Below are 9,552 nucleotides of genomic sequence, written 5' to 3' on the forward strand. Positions count from 1 at the left end.
AGTGGAGATGAAGGAAAATGAAGAATAAGGAAAAGAGAGAGAGAGGAAAGAGGATGAGGAGGAGGAAAATGAAGAATAGAAATGGGAAGAGAAAAGATGAGGAGGAGAAGAAAGATGAAGAACATGAAAAGGGGAAAGAGAGAAAATGAAGAAGAGAAAACCAGAGAATGGGGAAAAAAAGAAAAGATGATGGAGAAGAAAATGGAGGATAAAAATGGGAAGAGAAAAGATTATGAGGAAGAAAAGGAGAATAAATATAAGTGGAAAGATAAGAAAAAAACGAAGAAGAGAGAACAGGAGAATGGGAGAAGAAAGAAAAGAAGATGAGGGGTAAAATGGATAGAGAAAAGGTGATGAAAAGGATAAGAAAATAAAGAACATGAGAGAAGAAAAGAGAGAGGAAGGGATGGAAGACAACAAAAAGGAAGGTTGAGGACTAGCGAAAGGAAAAATACGAGGAAAGGGACGCAAGAAACCCTAGAAGCAGAAGCAGAAGAAGAAGAAAAAGGAGAGAATTGAAGAAGAATAGAAGATAATAGAAGAAGAATAGAAGAATATAAGAGAATATAAGAAGGAGAAGTATAAAGAAAGGGAGAGGTAGAATTGTGGAAGAGAGATGCAAAGGGTCGGACATAAAGCAAAATAAATATAAGGGAACCATTTTTTTTTAACAGTTAATGCAATGAGTCGTAATTAAAAGATTATGCAGCCGTAGTTTTGACATGTATTTTGAATGTCATTGTTTGAGAGGAGCCTTTGAAATTAAACGGGAGAATTAACTACGGGGAACGAAAACTAAAAATACAAAATGAGAAAACGCGAATGTAATAAAAAATAAAAATAAAAAAAGCGCAGCGCGTGTGTGGGGTGAAGGTTTATTTATTTTTTGTTGCTATTTTTTTCCTTGTCTATATCTCCTTTTTGCACACGTTTATTTTTCATTTGCATTTCCAAACACACACACACACACACAAACACGCACACACTCACACGCACACTCGCACTCACATCCACTCCCTCCTCCCTCCTCTCCACAGAAGCAAAAGCACACATAAATAAATACATCCGTGACAAGACTGTGACAGGAGGACGAAGGGGAACAAAGAAAAATACGAAGAAGGGAATGAAGAGCGAAAGGGCAAAGGAAACTGAGAGAGAGAGAGAGAGAGAGCCGGAGAGATAGAGAGATAGAGAGAGAGAGAGAGAGAGAGAGAGAGAGAGAGAGAGAGAGAGAGAGAGAGAGAGAGAGAGAGAGAGAGAGAGAGAGAATGGAAGTCATGAAAATGGCCCATAAATTACAAAGAGCTTGACTGTCTGGCTGGATGTCTTCAGGAGAGAGAGAGAGAGAGAGAGAGAGAGAGAGAGAGAGAGAGAGAGAGAGAGAGAGAGAGAGAGAGAGAGAGAGAGAGAGAGAGAGAGAGAGAGAGAGAGAGAGAGAGAGAGAGAGAGAGAGAGAGAGAGAGAGAGAGAGAGAGAGGATGAGAGGCATGACTTAGGCAGTATTCCAGGCAGAAGGACATTGTGACTGCTGGAACGAGCCTCTGGAAGCGAAGGGGAGCGGGGGAAATGGAAAGGGTGTCCCCGTCGGGCTTAACAACAGCAGGCTAAGTCATCAGGTCTTGGCGTAGAGGGCGTTAGAAGAAGGGGAAGAGGGCACGACACTATTAGAGGAGAGAGACCCGCCGCCTGGTTCGCCTTCCTCTCCTTCTTCTCTTCCCCCTCCTCTTCACAAGAAATGGCGTGGATGAAGATGCTTGATTTCGGGTGCCAGACTTATTGCCTCGAAGACGTGTCCTTTGTATTTCTTAACCACCTGAATCTAAAGGAAAACGAAAGCTTGTGTGACGTAATAAAAGAAAGTTGCACCCTCTTCTTCTGCAAACATATAATTCAAGTGACGCCAAACCCAATGATTTAGGCAAATAACAAAACTGAATGTGGGATTGTATGAGGAATATCAGTCCCCACACTACAGCAACTCCAGAAACTAACTCCTGTATCACACCTATCCTCCTTCTCTTCCTCCTTGTCCTCCTCCTTTTCTTCCTCCTCCTCGTCGTCGTCTTCGTCCTCCTCCCGTTCCTGCTCGTCTTCCTCCTTATTCCTCCTTCTCTTCTTCCTTCTCCTCCTCCTTTTCTTCCTCCTCCTCGTCGTCTTCGTCCTCCTCCTGTTCCTGCTCGTCTTCCTCCTTATCCTCCTTCTCTCCTCCTTCTCCTCCTCCTTTCTTCCTCCTCCTCATCGTCGTCTTCGTCCTCCTCCTTTCCTGCTCGTCTTCCTCCTTATCCTCCTTCTCCCTTCTCCTCCTCCTGTTCTCCTCCTCGTCGTCGTCCTCGTCCTCCTCCCGTCCCTGCTCGTTTTCCTCCTTATCCTCCTTCTCTTCCTCCTTCTCCTCCTCCTTTTCTTCCTCCTCCTCGTCGTCGTCTTCGTCCTCCTCCCGTCCCTGCTCGTTTTCCTCCTTATCCTCCTTCTCTTCCTTCTTCTCCTCCTCCTTTTCTTCCTCCTCCTCGTCGTCGCCTTCGTCCTCCTCCCGTTCCTGCTCGTCTTCCTCCTTATCCTCCTTCTCTTCCTCCTTCTCCTCCTCCTTTTCTTCCTACTCCTCGTCGTCGCCTTCGTCATCCTCCCGTTCATGCTCGTCTTCCTCCTTATCCTCCTTCTTCCTCCTTCTCCTCCTCCTTTCTTCCTTCCTCCTCGTCGTCGCCTTCGTCCTCCTCCTGTTCCTGCTCGTCTTCCTCGTCCTCCTACTTTCCTCCGTCCTTTCACTTATCTTCTCTTTCCTCCCCACCTCCACTTTCCACTCTTTCCTTTTGCATTACATCCTTTAAAATAAGTATGTTCCCGTATGATCAACCCTAACAGTATCAGGATGCCAAGCCACACTTTTTATAAGCTTTCTATGAACATCTTTTACAGGTTGATTTCACTTTTTATACCTCTTTCCTCTTATTCCTTTTCCTCTTTCCTCTCTTATTCTTCTCTTATGCTTGTTGATGTTCTTAATTTTGGTACTTATTTTGATCTATCATTTATTTCGGTCTAAGTTAGTTTTTTTTAATAGCTATATCCAACTTTCTACTTACTATGGTGTTGATAGTTTTTAGAATAAGTAATCCGAAGTAAAGTATGTGAAATTAAACTAATCAAAAATAAGTTGAAGCTGCTGTTTTTGTGCTGATAACTGACATCTTTTTTTCTTCTTTCTTAGGGACAACTTGGAAGACGGCCAATACCTGCTCATCATCAACTGCTTCCCTTAAGGTATGTAGATTTTTATTCGAATTTGCACATCTTAATCAGAACATCTTTTACCTATGTTCAGTGTCGGTGTTTTAGGGGTAACGACTTTGTGTTTAACCCGTCCGCTGCGATTGGAACGGATTTGGCTTTCACTAGTAGCCTGGTAACATATAGTCCCAGGTCATTCTCTGCCTCTGTGGTGGATAGTGGAGTATTTCCCATGTGGTATTGGTATACTGAATATCCCCTCCCAAGGTGCAGCCACACTTTTTGTTCCATTCAAGTAACTTGGTGAGATCTTCTGGTAGGAAATCTGTAGTCAAGGGGTTAAGACCGGAGTCCAGATTCTCTAACGTTTCTACTCCTTAGCACATTATCTCGTAGAAGTTGTACGCTGTGGGATGTTTCATGACCCCGAATGTAGTCTGACTAGGCTTCTGCGCCATGGACGGAAGAAAAACACTCATTAGAGCCCGACTAATCTTGCCTGTTGTCTTATAAAAAATAGTCGTAGCATGAGTCGGAAGTGTTTGACAGTACGAGCTCAGACGCCCTTCCTGAAGTCACCCAAAGGCACTGGGGCTCGAACCGGCTCCCCTTGGCGCTTCAGTTCTATAGCCTCACACTCGAACCAACCTGATTACCGTTTTTCATATCAATAGTCCCCAGTCACTCTCCGTTTACGAAGGAGGAAAATCAAGGAACGTCGGAACAGTCCCAAGTTCGGGTTACTGGAACGTCCCGAGAGTGAGATTAATTGACGGAAAACTCGCGTCCAGGTATTTTTAGGCCTGAAGAGAATGGAGTGTAAGCCTTTTTTTGAGAGAGAGAGAGAGAGAGAGAGAGAGAGAGAGAGAGAGAGAGAGAGAGAGAGAGAGAGAGAGAGAGAGAGAGAGAGAGAGAGAGAGAGAGAGAGAGAGAGAGAGAGAGAGAGAGAGAGAGAGAGAGAGAGAGAGAGAGAGAGAGAGAGAGAGAGATATGGCAGTTATAGCAAGATCGTTTTTCATATTTTTTTCTTCATTTTTTTGTCTCGTGGCTCGTATTGTAAACTTTCCATTTGTGTTGCTGGAAGGAAAAAAACCCCACTGACCATCGCATCGTTTCTGCTTCACTGATGGGAGAGAAAGAAAGAAGAAAGGAGGTAAAAGGGAAGAAGAAAGAGGAGGAGAAAATGGAAGAGCCGTTGCAAAGAGGGGAAAGAGGAGCAAGATATGGCGTTTGGGAAGTGTTTGAGTATGTGTGTTTGTGTGTCAGAGTGTGTGTGTGCTTTATGTTTGTGTTCTAAGATGGTGTTTGGAAGGTCTTTATAACCGTATCGTACGAAGTAACTAAGGTTTGAACAAGGACACCTCTCCCGAAATTGACCTCTCTTTCGGCCACCACTTTTGATTCTTTTTTGTAGGAGCAGCGAGTAGCGGGTTTTTTTTTATTATTGTTTCCTTTGTTTGTGCCCTTGAGCTGTCTCCTTTGTTGTAAAAATAAATGAAAAATGAACAATAATGACAATGATGATAAGAATAGAATAGTGACGTAGTGGGAACAATAATGAAGGAATATATAAGGTAGTCACACACTCACTTTGTTCACGTATAAATAATCAATGTCGGTTTCTTTTTGTTTGTTGCACAGTGACCTTTCATGATCACGGGTTTGTGGGTCAGAAATATGCGTGTGTGTGTGTGTGTGTGTGTGTGTGTGTGTGTGTGTGTGGTGTGATGACAGGCATAAAAAAACGAGGGTGGATCTACCGTGGGTGTGACTGCCAACCCCCCAAAAAACGACAACAAAAAAAAGACAAACGAGAGGGAATTACAGACCGAAAAAATGTGTGAAAAAGCGAGGAAATAAAAAGAGCATAAAGGATATAGCTTCCAAACATAGCATCTGCTCGCGCCGGGACAACGAACTGAAAAATAAAAAGAAATATCCCCACATACAAAAATAGAGCACACATATCAAAGAAAAAAATATATATAAATGTAAATAAATAATGAAAAAAACGATATAACTAACTAACAGTATAAACCCCTTAAGTTAATGAGGAGAAAAGAGGTTAGATGAGTAAGGGAGGAACATACATATAAAGAAGAAAAAAAATGATACATAAATGCAAATACGAGTAAGTAATATAAAAACAACAACAATATAAATAAGTGACGATACAAAAGCTGCAAGTTAAGAAGAGAAAAAGAGGTTAGAGAAATAAGGAAAGACCATACATATAAAGGAAGAAAAAGATATGTAAATGCAAATAAATAACAAAAAAACAATAAAAATAAGTGACTAAATGGATAAATGGATAAAAAAGATGTTAGAGAAATTAGGGAAAATCTTCAAAGCAAAAAAGAGAATGATTACCAGATGTCTCAAACGAAATATCGAGAGAAGTCAGTCGCACCTGCCATTAATTCTTCCCCCGACGAGGAGATGAAAAGCTTGAAAGGGAAAGATGCCAAAACTCAGCAAAAGACTCCAGTGCAAAGTAGTAGATTCCTGACACTTTGACGGGTTATCTTTAGGCGGGTTCTCCTCGTCCTCGTTATCCTCCAGCCCTTCTTCTGCGCCTCCTTATCCTTATTTTCTCATTCGTACTCGTCTGCCTTTTCCTTCTCCTCCTCTTTACCCTTCAATTCGTATACTCATATTCCTCATCGTTTTCCTCCTCCTCCTTTTCCTCGCCTAACTCTTTTCCTTCTCTTGTTTTTATTCCTAATCTTCTGTCCTTTCCTTCTCATTTTTGTTGTCATTGTTCTTATCCCCTTCTCCTCCTCCTCCTCCTCCTCCTCCTCTTCTTCCTCCTCGATCTCTTCCTCCGTTTCTTCCTCCCCGTCGTCGTCATCTTCCTCCTGTTCCTGTTCGTCTTCCTCCTTATCCTCTTCTCTTCCTCCTTCTCTTCCTCCGTTTCTTCCTCCTCGTCGTCCTCGTCCTCGTCCTCCTGTTCCTGCTCGTCTTCCTCCTCCTCCTACTTTTCCTCCGTCCCTTCACTTCTCTTTCCTCCCCACTTGCACTTTCCACTCTTTCCTTTTGCATAACTTTCTTTAAAATAATTCTGTTCCCGTTGCTGTTTCTCCCTCGTTAATCGTTACTGTAGTTTTCTGTATGCGTGGCTAATGACGTGTATTACCGTGTGTAGCAATGCCCAGGGTGTAGCTCTTAGTGAAGGTGGGTTAAGCTTATTCGATATGCAGGGAACTTTGAACGTGTAGTATTTCGTGTGTGTGTGTGTGTTGATTGGATGCCAGGGCGATAGTGTTTCTCATGGTGACGTTCTTGTATTATAGTTGCAGTTGTCTCAGTATTTAGTTTTAATCGTTTGTTGCCGTTCTGATCGTAATTACCTTTGATGCGTTCATTTGCCGGTCGTCACCCACCGCCATCACCTAGATCACTGCAGTTTGATTGGATGGTTTTAACCGTGTAGTATTATTAGTATTATTATTACTATTGATGCACGTCTTCTTAGGTGAAACTGCGAGGCTGTAGTTTTCTATATTTCATTATTTTTTTCCTTCATATTTTCTTCCCAATACTTCTAAGACTTACTGGAAAAGGGGCGATATATCTGTAGATCCAAGAGTAGAAGTTTTTGCAGTGGATTCCGCTTTACTGCTCGGCCAGGTTCCATCCCTTGAGTTGGCAACACTTGGTCTGCCTCAACTCAGCCCCGTGATTGGCAGTAATTTCCCCGGGGATAAATACTGAATATTCCTCCGATCTCTCATTGCAATCTACTTATCTTTTCGGATCTCTCCTCCTTCTTCCTTCTTCCTTCTATTCCTCTTTTCTATCTTGCTTTCCTCCCTCGTTCCTTCTCCTCCCTCCCCTTCCCTTCCCTTCCGTTCCGTTCTTTTCCGCTTCGTTCCTTTCCCTTTCCTTCTCTTCCCTTCGCTTCCTTTCCCTTCCCCTCCTTTTCCTTCCCTTCCCTTCCTTTCCCATTCCATCCCTTCCTATCCCTTCCCTTTCATTTCCTTCTCTTCCTTTATTTTGGCGATTTATCACTTCCATATTCTTTTATTTACTTGCAATAATTATTTTTATATCTCCTTTCACCTTCTTCTTCTTTCTCCTCCTCTTTCTTCTCTTGTTTCTCCTCGTCCTCCTCCTCCTCGTCCTTCTCCTCCTCCTCCTCCTCACGTACTTTCAGTCAACTAGAAGATGATTCGTCGCAATAAATCACAGACAAAACTTCTCAACTCAGCGCCAATTACGGCTTAACACGTGATGGCGAAAGATGGCGAGGGATATTTCTTTCCTTTCCCGTTACCTCTTTTTCTTCTTTCACTTACGCTTCCCTCGCTTCCCCTCGTCTCTTCTCCTCTGCTCTCGCTCGCTCTCTTTCGTTCCTCAAAATTGAATTATTGTGGGAAGGTTCCAGTGATTGATGGTCTATGTGCCTGCCAAGCTATTCCATCTTTTCTTGCATACTTCTTCGCTCCTACGTCATTTTATATCAGTCAGCATGTCCGTCCGTTCCTCCGCCTCCCTCCCTTCCTGCCTGACTTTTCTACCTTTCTCATTGGTTCTAAGGGGATATACGAGTACAGGTGTTGATTCCAGGTGTGTCAGCGAGTCTGCTTTCCTTACCGTTATTTAGTGGAGGAAGTGAGGGAGAGGTAGAGAGAAATGAGAGAGGGAGAGAATAGGCAAAAGAAAGGGTTAGTTGGGTATTGGTTTACAGGTGATATAGAAGTGGTGATTATAGGTATGTCAATGAATCTGAGCTTTCTTTACCTGATAATCAATAAACGAAGTGAAAGGTTGTTAAAAGAAGTGAGGGACAGGATAGGTAACATAAATGGGATGGAGAGGTATTGGTTCACACGTGACATAAAGGTGTTGATTAAAGGTATGTCAGTGAATTTTAGCTTTACCTGATTGCTAGTGAAGGAAGTGAGATGATGTTTAAAGAAGTGAGGGACAGGATAGGTAACATAACTAGGATAGAGACGTATTGGTTCACAGGTGACAAAGGTGTTTATTAAAGGTATGTCAATGAATTTTAGCTTTCCCTGATTGCTATGAATTTTAGCTTTCCTGATTGCTAGTGGAGGAAGTAAGTTAATGTTTAAAGTGTGAATGAGAGGATGGGTATCAGGAAGGGTATTGAAGGGGAAGAGTTTGGAAATATGCAGTGTTGGTTCAGGCTTTAATTGGTTGTCAGGCGAGAATGTGTCGCGCGATGTGCCTACAGAAAGTTATTGAGAAGGATAATTAATCTGTTAATTAGCCGATATTAATGTTTGGTGAAATGTTATGATGGCGTGGCTGATCGTTCATGTATACACACACACACACACACACACACACACACACACACACACACACACACACACACACACACACACACTCACACAGCGCAAGTGCACAAATTAACAGGAATGAGTGAGGTGTACCATTTGATTCATAACGCGCAAGGCTTTTCTTTTACTGTTTATATATAGAAAAAAATATACAGATTCTCGTAAGACGATATTTGATAACCGATACATGTAGGACATACTTTAAAAAACTCTACATTGTGGGTTAGGGAATCTTAAAGCATTGAATATCTACATCAAAGCTTCTGTCTTAATACGAGCGCGCTGCCGGGGCCTGAAAACTCGACGAATACAGTAAGGAAGCCCAAAGTGGATCAGCCCAGAACAAGTGCCGAGTTATGGGTTGTTTGCGGAGTGCCATTTTGCTGCCGCTCACGTCCAGGCTTCTCCGTCTGGCTGGAAAGCAATGATCGGATTCAGAATACACACACACACACACACACACACACACACACACACACACACACACACACACACACACACACACACACACACACACACACACACACACACACACACATATAAGAGATATTTAGATAGTCAGAAAACATTATTCCCAGAGAAGGAAATTGAATGATGGGCCTCTTAGAGAAGTAATTGGGTCTGCTAATTGTGGTACGAACAGCACAATCACCAGAAGTAGTAGTAGTAGTAGTAGTTGTAGTAGTTGTAGTAGTAGTAATAGTAGCAGTAGTAATAGTTTTTTTACAATGGCGGTATTTTAAGGGCAAGAAACAAACACAAATACAAAAAGGTCCGGTAAAAGCCGCTCCGACAAGAGTAAACCGAACGAGAGGCCAAAAGAGAGGCCAATTTCGGGTAGTTTCGTAGTAGTAGTAGTCGTCGTGGAGGAGGTGGTAACACTCTTGTAGTAGTAGTGGTAGCAGCGGTAGCAATAAGAGCAGTATAACCAGTAATAAGTCTTCTCGTATCCGCGTATCGACAACACAAATATTCTATGGGTAATAATAGTAGGGGCGGTATCAGCATCCCGGAGCGG

The sequence above is a fragment of the Eriocheir sinensis genome, unplaced genomic scaffold, assembly GCF_024679095.1.
Source record: "Eriocheir sinensis breed Jianghai 21 unplaced genomic scaffold, ASM2467909v1 Scaffold45, whole genome shotgun sequence".
NCBI classification, from domain to species: domain Eukaryota; kingdom Metazoa; phylum Arthropoda; class Malacostraca; order Decapoda; family Varunidae; genus Eriocheir; species Eriocheir sinensis.